Genomic DNA, 12,543 nt, shown 5'->3' with positions numbered 1-12,543 from the left:
TTGTCTCCGACATTTTTTCCACAATCATTCCCACCATGAGGCATTTTATCGGGACACAGGCAAAATGCGAACAGAATTTGGAATGTAGACAAGGTAAACTTTACTTCCTCAATTTGATTAAGGGAGGTTCTGGTCAGAGCTTATATTTCTGCCTGGTGATAAGGAAAAGAGACAGGGAAAAATATATCCAAATTCTGACCAGTAACATTCTCCAGTAATCTATACCATTTGTCTGTCCTGATTTATCATCATTTTGTTCAACATCAACCACCATTTCTATATTTACATAGTGTGTATGTTTCCTCGGTTTATTACACATCCAAGAGTGATGGCAGTTGGGCTATTTTGTGAAAATACACCCACCCCAAGCGCTGCTTTATAAATGCCATGGATAAAACACTTTTCATGTGTAATTTCATCTATTGGATCATAAAAATGCTGCCACAGCGCAAACATGTACGATATCACCCTTCAAACATTTCCGGGAGGTTGAGCCTCAATGGCATGACGGTCTCTCGACTGTTGTGTTGAGCCCGTGGAGGGAATAATCGATAGCAATGCGTGGGAGGATTTTAACATACTCATGGTTAAGTGGAGCACCGAGAAAAATTGCTCCAAATTAATGGTGCCACACAGTCGATAACTCAGCCCAGGTAATGTCACAAGTATTGCCAGCAAATCGCAGATTTTTCACTTCGCACCAGCCATTTCTCTTGCCATGGTAATTTTTCGGGGTCCACTGAACACGACAAATGGGCATGTTTGCAGGATCTCAAATGTTTTTCCACGTCATTGTGCTCACATTTATTGGGAATTCATTGGGGAGATTAATCGTGTGTGTTTGTGTTGAAATTGCGAGATGGAAAAGCAAAATATAACATGAAGTACAAGTGATAAAATTCACCTTATAATTCTCTTCCTCAATTCAGTCTTCGTTAGCAGTGTGTAAGCACTTTGTGTTGATTGGGAAATTGCATACACGTTTTCCTTGGTGGAACACACAAAAGGAAACACTGATGGTGAGGATGTTTGTTCAAGACCACTAAACAATCGAATAATCCTTATTTCGTGCAGAAATCTCCCTAATTTCACACGAAATCCGTTCAAGGGAAAACTCTTCTAAATTGCGAAGCACAAGCGTGAATATCTGCCAATGTATAATTTTCATTCTCAACCACAAGTGAGCTCGAGCAGAAAGTTTCTCTAAAATTTCCCATACTTAAAACAACTCCAAATTGCACACAAATTTACATTCTCATCCGGAATTTCTATATTATCACGGATTCGAAGTGATAGTCAAAATACACACAAAGTGTAGTGATTTTCATCTCGTGTAAATGTCTGCAGAGGGAATTTCATTGGAGCAAAAAGTAGTTATTTAGGATGTTTGCACTCAATATAGTATAATTATGGAAAATGAGTTCACTGAGAGTAAATGCTAAAAGAATGTTTTTGACACTTTCCAAGGTTTGATTATTCTCATGGAGCATAAAAATCAGAAGCACGAATTTCACAAAAATTTGCATGAGTTTGTTGTGAAGGAATAAGTGATCCTTGAGCAGGAGTCGCTCCTTTGTGAGTGTCACGTCCGGCCTCTTCACAATTGATAGAATCTTTTGCGCGAGCCTTGCTAAAATAAACTTTGCAGGAACTTTGCGTTACTTCCGGTCGATCTGCCTCTCAGTTGTAGTGCTGAGGGTGGGTTTACTGGATCTACGGAGTGTTTTTTCTCCCCCAACCCCCCGGCTGTCGTGCCCATGAAATTGTGTACATAGAATCTCCTGGCCGTGAAGTGTTGTCCCAGCGATGGAATTTCCAAGTAGCATGGAATATTTAACTTTCTCCACGACGTCGCCCCAAAAGTGATTAACACACTAATGAGCTCTCCATTTGTGTCTTTCCCAAGACTATTACTTCACGGTTTATTTAAGGCGGAATTTCGGTCTACGAGTGGGCAGAGCTGGAAAACACTGGCGCGCCTCCCTCTGCAGATTTTAATCAGATGAATGAGTGAAAATTGGCAGGGAAATTATCGTAATGAAATAAAATTGCTTTTCAATTTCATGTCAGGTGTTTTCGCGTGGGTTCGTCTGCGAAAGTCATTAACCAGGCAACATTTAATTTCAATCGTCATCTAATGAGTTGTTTAGCAATAAATTCACGTCACGTGCCATTGTTGAGTTGTTGGGCAGGGAAAAGGGGTGGATTTGTGCTGCTAAATTCAATTTGTAGTTGTGCACAAGAAATTTGAGTGATTTGTCTTGGCACTAAGTGAAGCTTCTATATTTACATTTCCATGCTACATGTAGGCTGTTTTTCAGGAAAATTGCGACAAACAACATTATTATCTACTCTCATACATATTACAAAATCCTCAAAAGATTGCGAGGCGAACAATCACAAAATGCTAAAGGTATACTTGAAGCCTCTTCTCATGTGAATTTCGTGGGAGTTTGTGGTATTTTTCGATGCTCAACAATACTGAGTGGCACTCGTGGGTTGATGTTGAAGGCACAAAAGACGCAGCATCTCAGAAATTCCGACTCACCATATGAGACAGGCTGCCACGAATCCCATCTGTCTCCTGCGTGTATGTAGATGACTTGCTAATGGAAAGTTGGGTGAGTGTCTCAAGGGTAGAAGGAGAAAATTATATTTGGTGATGAGAGACAAGAAATGAGGCTCTGCATTAGCAAATGCATTGGAGAAATTTGCATAATTGCAGATATTTTCCCAAGCACTCATTCTCTCTGTCTCTGTCTCTGAAAAGTACTGTATGAAATTCATGTTAAATTAAAGCGACTAAAGACGCGCCTTTGAGAGCAGAAAAAAGCTCCGCAGGCTGCAAAAAAGGGCACTGAGTTTTCTGAAAATACACACGCAATTATCCTGCTGAATGGCGCATCTGATATGTGTGTCCCGGTCTCGGGAAATGATATGGACACACATGGAACAATTCAATTCCGGGTGCGTACTTAACAAATATTGCCACAGCACACACACACGACATTATGCTTGAAATCTTCATGGCATCAGGACCAGAATTGGGGACGTAAAAAGTGGGACTGTAGAAAAATTCAGAGAACAATTTGAGCTCTCCGGCCAATTGGCCTCACTGACCAGACATTTGCATATTTTTTGCTGCTCAAAAGCTCGTCCTCCTCCGCCAAACCATGACTCTCTAGGTCCTAAGGGTCACGCTGATTATATAAATCTCTCGATAGACGCACACCATCTGCATACAAGAGGACTTTTGAGGGTGTTATTGGAAAATTTCACCTTGGGTGAAAGGAGATAATCCTATTGGGAAAGTTTTGCAATTTTAACAAAAACCCCTTCCACACTTTTATTCATAAATATAGGGAATAGTGAGAACACTGTGAAGAAGAGGTTTGTAATCAGTACAAAGACAAAGCATACAATCATGAGAGTTAGTTTCGCCCGAAATAGCTCTGGCTTCCTCTGGTTTTCCACAGGTGAAACTTGCATTTCAACCAGCAACTGTTGACAGAAGAGAGCATCAAATCCCCCTGTGATCAATTAAAGTTTCATCAACTAACCGATTTTCCATGTGAATTGACGATTGCAGTCCTCAATTCGGGCTATAAATTAGATGCTAGAGGTTCTTGTGGATAATTCAGGCCATGTTTGCGGAGGCAGTACGAATACATTCATTCCATTGAAGATAGTCATTTGTCAATTATCACGGATGTTTTGAACACCCATTCGTACCATTTAATCTTTCATGTGCGGTAATGATGTCTCTTCAGCAAATCCATGTCAATTGATATGTTGAACTTCAGTTTCCCGGCAAATATTTCCCGGAATTGAATTGGAAAACACTTCAAACCGAGCTTCAAATTTGACTTCAAACTGCAAAGTTTGTTGGTATTATTAATATTTATCTCTCACAGTTATTAGTAATCCAGGCAGTTCGATTAATAATTCAAATATTAAACCGAGGGATTTTAATCCCTAATGACTGTTGCAATGCGGCGAACCTATGCGATGGTTCTTTCAAATGGCTTCCAACATCAGTGAGAATTCAATTGATGGCCCGGCTTTGCCGCACTTCATGTACAAACATCGCCAAACCTGCCTATTTACGAGCCCATTGTGCCCGTTTATTTACTGTCCAGTATTTACTTCCATGAGTTATATTTACCTTTAATCTTACGCAACATCATATCGCGGCCATGCAATAATTAGCAAAATAGCGGGGCAGGTAATTTCGACCCCGAAATGGCACACTTATTGATCGAGTTTCAGCTGCATGCGAGAGAAGCCAATCATTTTTTATCATTTCACTTGCTGAGTCAGTGAGAAATCGATTCAGATTGAAGAGACATGCACAATCCTAATCAATTGACAATTCCTCCGGCGAAGGATTCATCTCCATTTGCCCCTCCAACCGATATAACAATGCAAGGCGCAAAAAACGAGAGCTCGGAGTGAGATTGGGAATGCACAAAGAGTCAAACTAAAATAATCGACTCCTGCGTGAAGAGCGATGAATTGTTTTACTGGCTGCAGAATGAGTGTGTGTATATACTCAATGTGGGACAATCGAAGAGTTCGCAATTCATGAAGTGCTCCCAGCAAGAGCTCTTGTTTCATTTACACAACACACTGGAGTTTCCCAAAGGGCTGATCATGGAGAAAAGGTATGTTTTTCATCATTTTTTAATACTCGAATTCACTTAAATCCTTAAGAAAATCAGAAATCTTGAAAATATTTGTATTTTTACATGTTTGCGTCTGAAAGAATTGTTATTTCATCATCAGGTTCTGAATATTCTTCCGTCACTTTACAGAAAATATTCTTCTTGAGTCCCTGTTTTTTATTAAAAATTGAAAGACATCTTGAATGTTGGCAAGCCATAGCATAATGCCTCAATGCTCTCATGATATGAGGGAGGAATTTGCCTTTCAAGTAAGTTAATTTGGCGGCATTTGATGAGCTTCGACTCGCACTGTGCAAAATAAATCGATGTATTGTAATATGGCCACATGGCTTTAGGTGAACATGGTGCGGCTATAAAAGTGTGTGAAATGTGTGGGAATCCAGTGGGTGGGCTGATGTGCGGTGGCTTCAAAGGAGGGCGAAATATCTCATGAACGAAGTGAGGCTCCAGTCATTTGAGCTTTTTCCCATATTCTTGCGTGTCGCTATAAAAAAAAAATCACAAAGCCCCCGAGGATGAATGAGGAATTCTGTTGGCTTCACCATATTTTTTCCCACGGCAGAGAATTAGATCCGCAGCTACTTCATATTCAACCCACACCTTTCTGAACTGGTGCGTCATTAATGTCTGCATGCTTGCCAATGAATTTACTCCTGAGTTTTTGTAACAAAATACTCGTCATTTGCAGAAGCTTCTCGTGAACTTTTGCTACTCAAGTGCTCAAGGGGGGATTTTTGTGAAAAGCCAAGGCAACACTTTGCCACGTGAAGCAATGGGAAAAGTTTGCAATTTAAGGGCGACTGATCAAATTTATGAGGATAGAATTTGATGAAATTCATGGGAAATTTTTCTTATCCAATCTGAAAGTTGCAGAAAATCTTTACGCACTAATATAATATGTCAGCCAGAAAATTCTCTACCCTAACACTTTCATACAGTTGCCATAAGTTGGAGTGGTTCTACTTCAGTGTGAAGAGTTGCCCTTAATTCAGCAAAAAGTGCACGACGTCGCTTTGAAGCACGAGCAACAGTTTTCCTCTGCGTGGTTTTCACTGCACACCTTTCTCGAATTCCTCTAATTAATGTCTTTGATCATTACATGGTACTTTGGGTAGCATTTGCGGAGTTTTACCTCACCCAATTAGACTCACAATTGCATTTGACACATTTGCAACTGAATTCAGTTACACTTTTCATACATTCGTAATGTACTTTCAAAGACACATTGTGGACTGTGTGTAAATTCCGACAAACGCAATCTTTTCGCAATATCTCACTCAATTGTGCCACAAATTTCATTGACTTAATACAATCTATCTATTTGATTAGGTCTCCCTGAAGCTCTGCTCTCCATCGTGGCTCGTTTGTGGGGAATTTTGATGAAAATCGATTCTGAAGCCCTGAATCGGAGCACATGCGGAGACTTTAAGCTCATCCCAGCATCTTCGCTATTGGATTCATTGAGATTATTACTGAGGATATTGATACACACATGAGTGACTATGTATTTTGTCGGATGATGCAGGCAATGGTCGAGCTTAATGCTCTCTCTCTCTCTCTCTCCACCCTAGAATGATAAGTATATTTTTTGAGATTACATAAGAAACACATTTAACTTTTGTCTCATGAGAGTCCTTTACTCCTTTCCTCCGAACTCCCGCCGGGATTGATAGTGAATGGGGAGAAAGAAAGAGAATATCTTGCAATTTTCCACCCACAAACACAGACTGCTCCACATGAAGTGTGAACATGATTACAAAACCTTACGAAATTGGAGGCAAATGTTTCAAATCTTAACTACTCCACACACTCTTTACACACTTTGTCTCACAATCTGTCAATTAATTGGCAAATTATGTGTCACACACTGTGCTTTAGCAACCAATAGACGGTCAACATGTTGGGTGTGAAAGATAGGGAAAATATGATCGTAGTTCTTAAAAGGATTTTCGCATGGATGCCATTAATCGTGCGCGTTTTGAGAAATTTCATCAGCGTCATAAATAATCATTCATTTTTCGTCCACCCGTCAGAGAGTCGCCCCTTTTGTTCTGAATTGCTCTCTCCAGTGAAGATTGTTTGCGCCAGGAGAATCGCCCGAACCGGGAGATCAAGCTTGAGAGATTGTGGTGCTTTTCTGTCTTATAATTAACTCCCAATGAAAAGCTTTCCTTTGTCGTGCTTTCCGCCTCTTTTTTTGCACCATCGTCACGTCTCTTATGGCGCAATGTTCAACATGGAAATCTCAATATTAGGTGCCTCTTTATTATTTAATAGCATCGCTGCCACCCTCGTGGAAATCCACCCTTCGCATTCTTGGGGATTTTCCGGCACGGGGAATGCCATGCCTCACACTCAGCGATGTCGAGTTTGCAGTTGTTGGGAGAAATGAACGGGAATTTTTCTCTGTTATTACACAAATTTTCCCAATAATAAAAGAAAACGACGCAGTGAAGATGGAATCCGACGGGCCTCTCCGGAGAATTCAATATAGGCGCATTATTGTGACGAATTTGCATACAAAATAGACAGTAAAAGTGTGAATAAATGCCAAAAAGAGGCTCCATTAAGTGCTCCAGCTGTAAAATTTGATCCTCAATGTGTCATTTTCATGCTCCTTTTCACACAGAATAAAATATGCAGAAACCTTTTCGTTTCTACACTGGAGCATTTTCAACCGCCCAAAGAAAATGGGCTTTAATTGCTGGCAATTCCAGAGAGGTGATGAATTCTTTCTGCATGTGTTTCGCTGGGGAAAATATTTAAATTTTTTTATGTCTGACACCACAGAATGTTTTCCTGTGTCTCTAATTAGAAAATTCTAGTGTCAGTGACAGAGGAGATATTGCTGATTTTACTAGCTCCATTTAATTCGTGACATGTGACAGCACAACTTTGAGGTAAACCGCAAATAATTCAGAAATTAATACCTGGAAAGGTATATAGCAATTTTGTCTGAAAATCACTCTGCGGTTCCCCGGAAAATCTCCCCATCAAAGCACATACACGCAAATCATACCTTCCATGATAGATTCAACTAGTGCGAAGAAGGATTTATGAATCCATACGTGATTGACTCCAATCAATTAGACGCGGATCAAATATTTCCCCTTATCGCTCACCTCTTCGTGACGTAGTTTCGCGACAAAGAGGGCAATAAATCAATTTGCGGAGACACAAGCGAGAGACTCAATGGCTGAGAGTATGAAGGAAATCTAATAATTTGCCGAGAAAGTCGAAGCTACGTTCCACTTCATTTTCTCCCTGGGTGACGATACATATGCGGAGGAGAGAAAAAAGGCAGAGACAGTCGAGTGATAAATTGCACCATTATCTGTCACCATTTAATATGCAGATGCATCTCTTTGCAGACCCGCACTGTGACTCTTTCTTTGCCTCAGGGAGAAGTTGTGCAGGTGAGATGCTCGTGCGGGCGATGAATATATTTTCAGCCAGAATGAATTAACACTGCGCTAGAAATTAATTTCCTTTCAGCATTCCCTCGGATTTTTGATGTCGCTCTCCTTGTCGTCCATTCAGCAGCCTTTGGGCACTTGCATAAGAATAAGCTCATCCGCTGTGGCATGTTAATGTCCCTGGGATTCGCCAGACTCCTGAGGTTCGCTCAAAAGGATTAAAAACCCTCATGACTGTGGCCATTGTTCCCATTATCCACGTGTGTGTGAAGAATTCATGAATATCTCAACCATTCAAACTGATTCCTCGCCGCCATTAACTCTTCAACTCTTAACTGTCCAATCAAGCTGTGCTTAATTAAATTGCTTGATTTGCCGCTTGCGATGCTTAATGACCAAAGTGAATTGTCTCATTAAAATTTTATTTCACCACCATTAAATTGTTACCGAATGCAATTTACAATGATATACACATAACAAGAGTCAGTCTATAAAGCAATTAGCGGTTTCAACAAATATTTGCAGGGTGCATTAAAATAACGACGAAACACTCTTCAAAATACTGCATGCAAAGCATAATACGGAACTATTTAACGAGGACTCTGTGTCATTATCAAATTACATTGTTGAGTGACATGAATTTCTGCAATATACTTTAAGTGTGAGGAATTCTGACTTTTCTGCAATGTCTGTTTGCATCAAAATTCACATACAAACTCCAGTGACAGTGGCTGATCTCATTAAAAAAAACATTACATCCATTCGATGGTCAAATGAATTTTTTATGAATATGTTAATATGGAAGGAACTCTGACTGACCTCTGCATTAATTAAGGAACTGAAAAGTTCATCATCGTAATTTTCTTGTGCTTGACTGTTTTGAGATGGAATTAATTCACCAGCAGTTATTCAGTATCACGAGAAACTCATCCCTCGTCTTAATCTATTCTGTCATTTCTACGAGATCTTATTGTGAGCGAAGTGTAAAAGCTTCTGTTGTGGGGTTCATCAAAACATTAGCAACTCCTGAAACATTCTCTTTTGATTTTTTATTGTTCCCATAAGAACCTCTTCAAGTATTGTTTTCTCTGTCGCGACAATAAATAAAATATTCAGCGAGACACACCCCCATAAATTCACCCTCCGTAGGCTCTAATTTATTCTCCATGTGTGGGGTGAACGCGAAAAGAATGAGGAGTATTCCTCAGGGTTGTGTAAGAGCACTGGTTCTTGCGAGGGTGTGTCAAGATCAAAGACTTTTCCCACGAAAGCGCAGAGATTTCGGGTGTCTTGAAGGAGAATTTAAATTACTGCGTGTATTAATATCTTATTTATTTGCTGTCATGTAAATTAAATAAGCGTGTGTTTCTGCCAAATTGACACAGAAGGGGAGCGACAGGGCGCCGAGAGTTGGAAAATTAATTTTAAACTTTCCCTGCGCAGAGCAAATTCGTGCAAATACACTCCAATGTTTTTATTTTGGACAACTTGTCTCCGACAAGAAGTATTTTTAATTGACACAAAAACTCGGGCTGTCTGCTCCTCATCAAAACTCCAATTCACTCCATTTGAAACTCTCGAGAGTCACTATAATACAGTTCTACTCGCGTAGAATTCTGCATTAATTGCTCAGCATAGTTTCTCAGTCATTCGCAAAGGTGTTGTTCAAATATTCTCACGTTTACTGTTGTCTGGAAGCTCTGAAAATTGCAGTGCAACTCTCATCATGAAAGCTGACTTGAACAATTTACTTGCATTTCCCTTTGTGTCATTTAAAGAAGTGATGTATTTCTTTAACACTTTTGCAAATTGTTCTAGGGAATTGTCATCTTAGCCTCGAACATTTTCAAGAATTACAAATTGTTTTTGTCTACATCATCCAAGATAGAAGAAGAAGCTTATTAAATATTTCCTTGAAGGTCGTGAAATAATTGAGAGCAGACTTGAGTGCAGACGATCTTATTTTATAAGCTTTGCCAGATTCCCTCTATAAGTCCAGGTAATTGAGCTTCAATTGACTGGAAAACGCGCACGTTATCCTCAGTGAATGCCGAAAAAATCTCATTAGTCGTGCTAGTGATAAATTTTGCCTAATCTGCAAAGAATGGCTTGAGATTCTCAGCAAAAATCTTCATCCTTCCGTCGTCTTGACGCCACATAACAAGAGACGATGGCAAATGCAGGAAGAGAGCACACTTTGAAAGTAATGGATTGGCCCGTCACAGCCACATGTCGCAAGTTAATTAAATTTAATCATGGCTGAGGTTCACCCTCAGCCTCCTTCGAGTCATCTTGCTACAGTGAGCCATCTTCTCTAAGATCACTTTCGTGAATACATTTGAGAGATTTTTCCGGGGACGTGAAGGAATTATCAGGAAAAACGGCTCTATAGAAGTGACTTGAATTTAATTACGTACACAATGTTTATGCTGAATGTCTTCGCATCCATCAGATGCACTCGTGACAGCCTCTGGAATAACACATCTGGCTGCCCACATATGCAAACTTTAAGTTGTACACACTGTCTTCGCCAAACTAACTCACATCTCCTCAGGACTTATCATAAACAGACACAGTGGAATAACAATTCGATGCTCTCCCCCAAGTGGCATCCTCCACCAAAATATCTCTTTCCAGAACTCCTTCTGCATTGCAAGTCATATTGTGCGGGATAACTCAGTTCTCGTCGTCATCAGAAATCAAATATTTTCATACAGCCCCTCGAAAGGACTGTGGGTGATATTCGTGCCGAATACTAATGATTTCGGATTGTTTGCCTCACCGTGAATATGGGAATGATTTTTCTGCCATTCAAAGAAATTGACTGGAGTGAACAATACAGAGAAGCTCTCAGAAGATACAGAATGAGGTTTTTCCTATTCAATTTAATCCAATCGATACAGAGAATAATCAATTCTAAACAGAAACAGGGGAAAATGTTAATATGGTTAATAGAAAAATATAAACTTGTTGTATTAGAGGGAAAAACTGGTAGAAAAATAAAAATTTTATATATCAGTATGAGTTTAAAATAGAGTTAATGAAACGGGATTAAAGATTTGCTATCAAATATTTTGTGTTGAGGATTTCACAGTATTTTGCTGAATTAAATTGACGTTTAATTCGAAATTTAACCAAACTTTAATTCTTGCTCTAATTGTAGAGCATAAACAATCGTCACTCCAATGAAAAGAATTTCCATTGTTAAATTTAATTAAAAAAAAAGTGGGATGTCCAATAATTTTCCGTCACCACAATCATATATTTTCCCTCTATTGTTGTCGCCAAGTTTTCATTTAGAAAGAGAGAATAATTTCAAGCGAGACAGCAAATATGGGGCAAAATGCATGGCCGAAGGAAATAGTGGGTGAGAATTTTCCCGCCGAATCCACCATTCTCTTCTGTAGAATCTCCCTTTTGTACAATTTAACCGGATTGTGGAGTGAATGCATTAAGAAACTCCTTCAGAGATGGAGAAGAAGCACGAAATTCAGTGGTTCGTGAGTTCGGTAAAGGAACAACAACAATAGATAATGGAATTCACTTGTTGTTTTTCAATAAAACTTTCACATCTCACCACCCAAGGAAAATCCACCCACAGCGCGAATCTTTTTCCTCGCCACGAGATTCGATGACGAACATTAGCATTGTGATGATAGAAAATGTATAGTGAATTTTAATACCGCGCGCGCATTTATATGATCCAATTTTTGAACCATTCATGCTGGACCATAAAATTCTTAATTAAACTCTCTCGAAAAACCTTATTTGCTCCCAACATGACTGGTGGGAATGATGATGGAAAAAAGTTGTTCAATTTTCTAACTCACTCAATTTTTTTCCAAGTAATATTATACGAGATATTTCTTGCATGAATTTTCACTACATGGAAATGGCTTCAATAGCGTCAAAAGCATTGTTTCTGCTGTAATGAAAATTCAGTGAGAAAGTTTTTTTTTTTTTAATTAAAGCCCTTATTGCACGACAGAATGATTAAAATCTCTAATGTGAGGCTTTAGGAAGGAAATTTCTGGGCTCCATGCAATTTTTCCCGTGTGATTATTCGCGAAAATCGCCTAAAGTTACATTTGAGAATAGAAGGAAAAATCATGACTGCGTAAAGCTGTGTTCAGGACTTCGTTATTATATAAAGAGAAATGCCATCAAATATATGGAGCTTCTTAGCCAAGATCTCGTGAAAGTTTGACTCTCATGAAGTATTCACTAACAATGCTCGCAAACGGTTATATACATACAACAGCCAAATGAAATTTTAAAAGTCCGTGCCCGACTCAAAGAGTGGAGGCAAATGAAACATCATGTTCAGGGTCAAAGGGTGGATTTCTGCACACTGCACTTTATAGTCTCGTTAGAGCATTCCTCTTCGCTGCACAGTGAAATCCTTAAGCTGGAGTTGAAGGAAAAATAGCACACTTTCCTGG

This window comes from Phlebotomus argentipes, unplaced genomic scaffold, assembly GCF_947086385.1.
Source record: "Phlebotomus argentipes unplaced genomic scaffold, Phlebotomus argentipes genome assembly contig_15, whole genome shotgun sequence".
Lineage (NCBI taxonomy): Eukaryota > Metazoa > Arthropoda > Insecta > Diptera > Psychodidae > Phlebotomus > Phlebotomus argentipes.
This window is presented reverse-complemented; position numbering follows the sequence as displayed.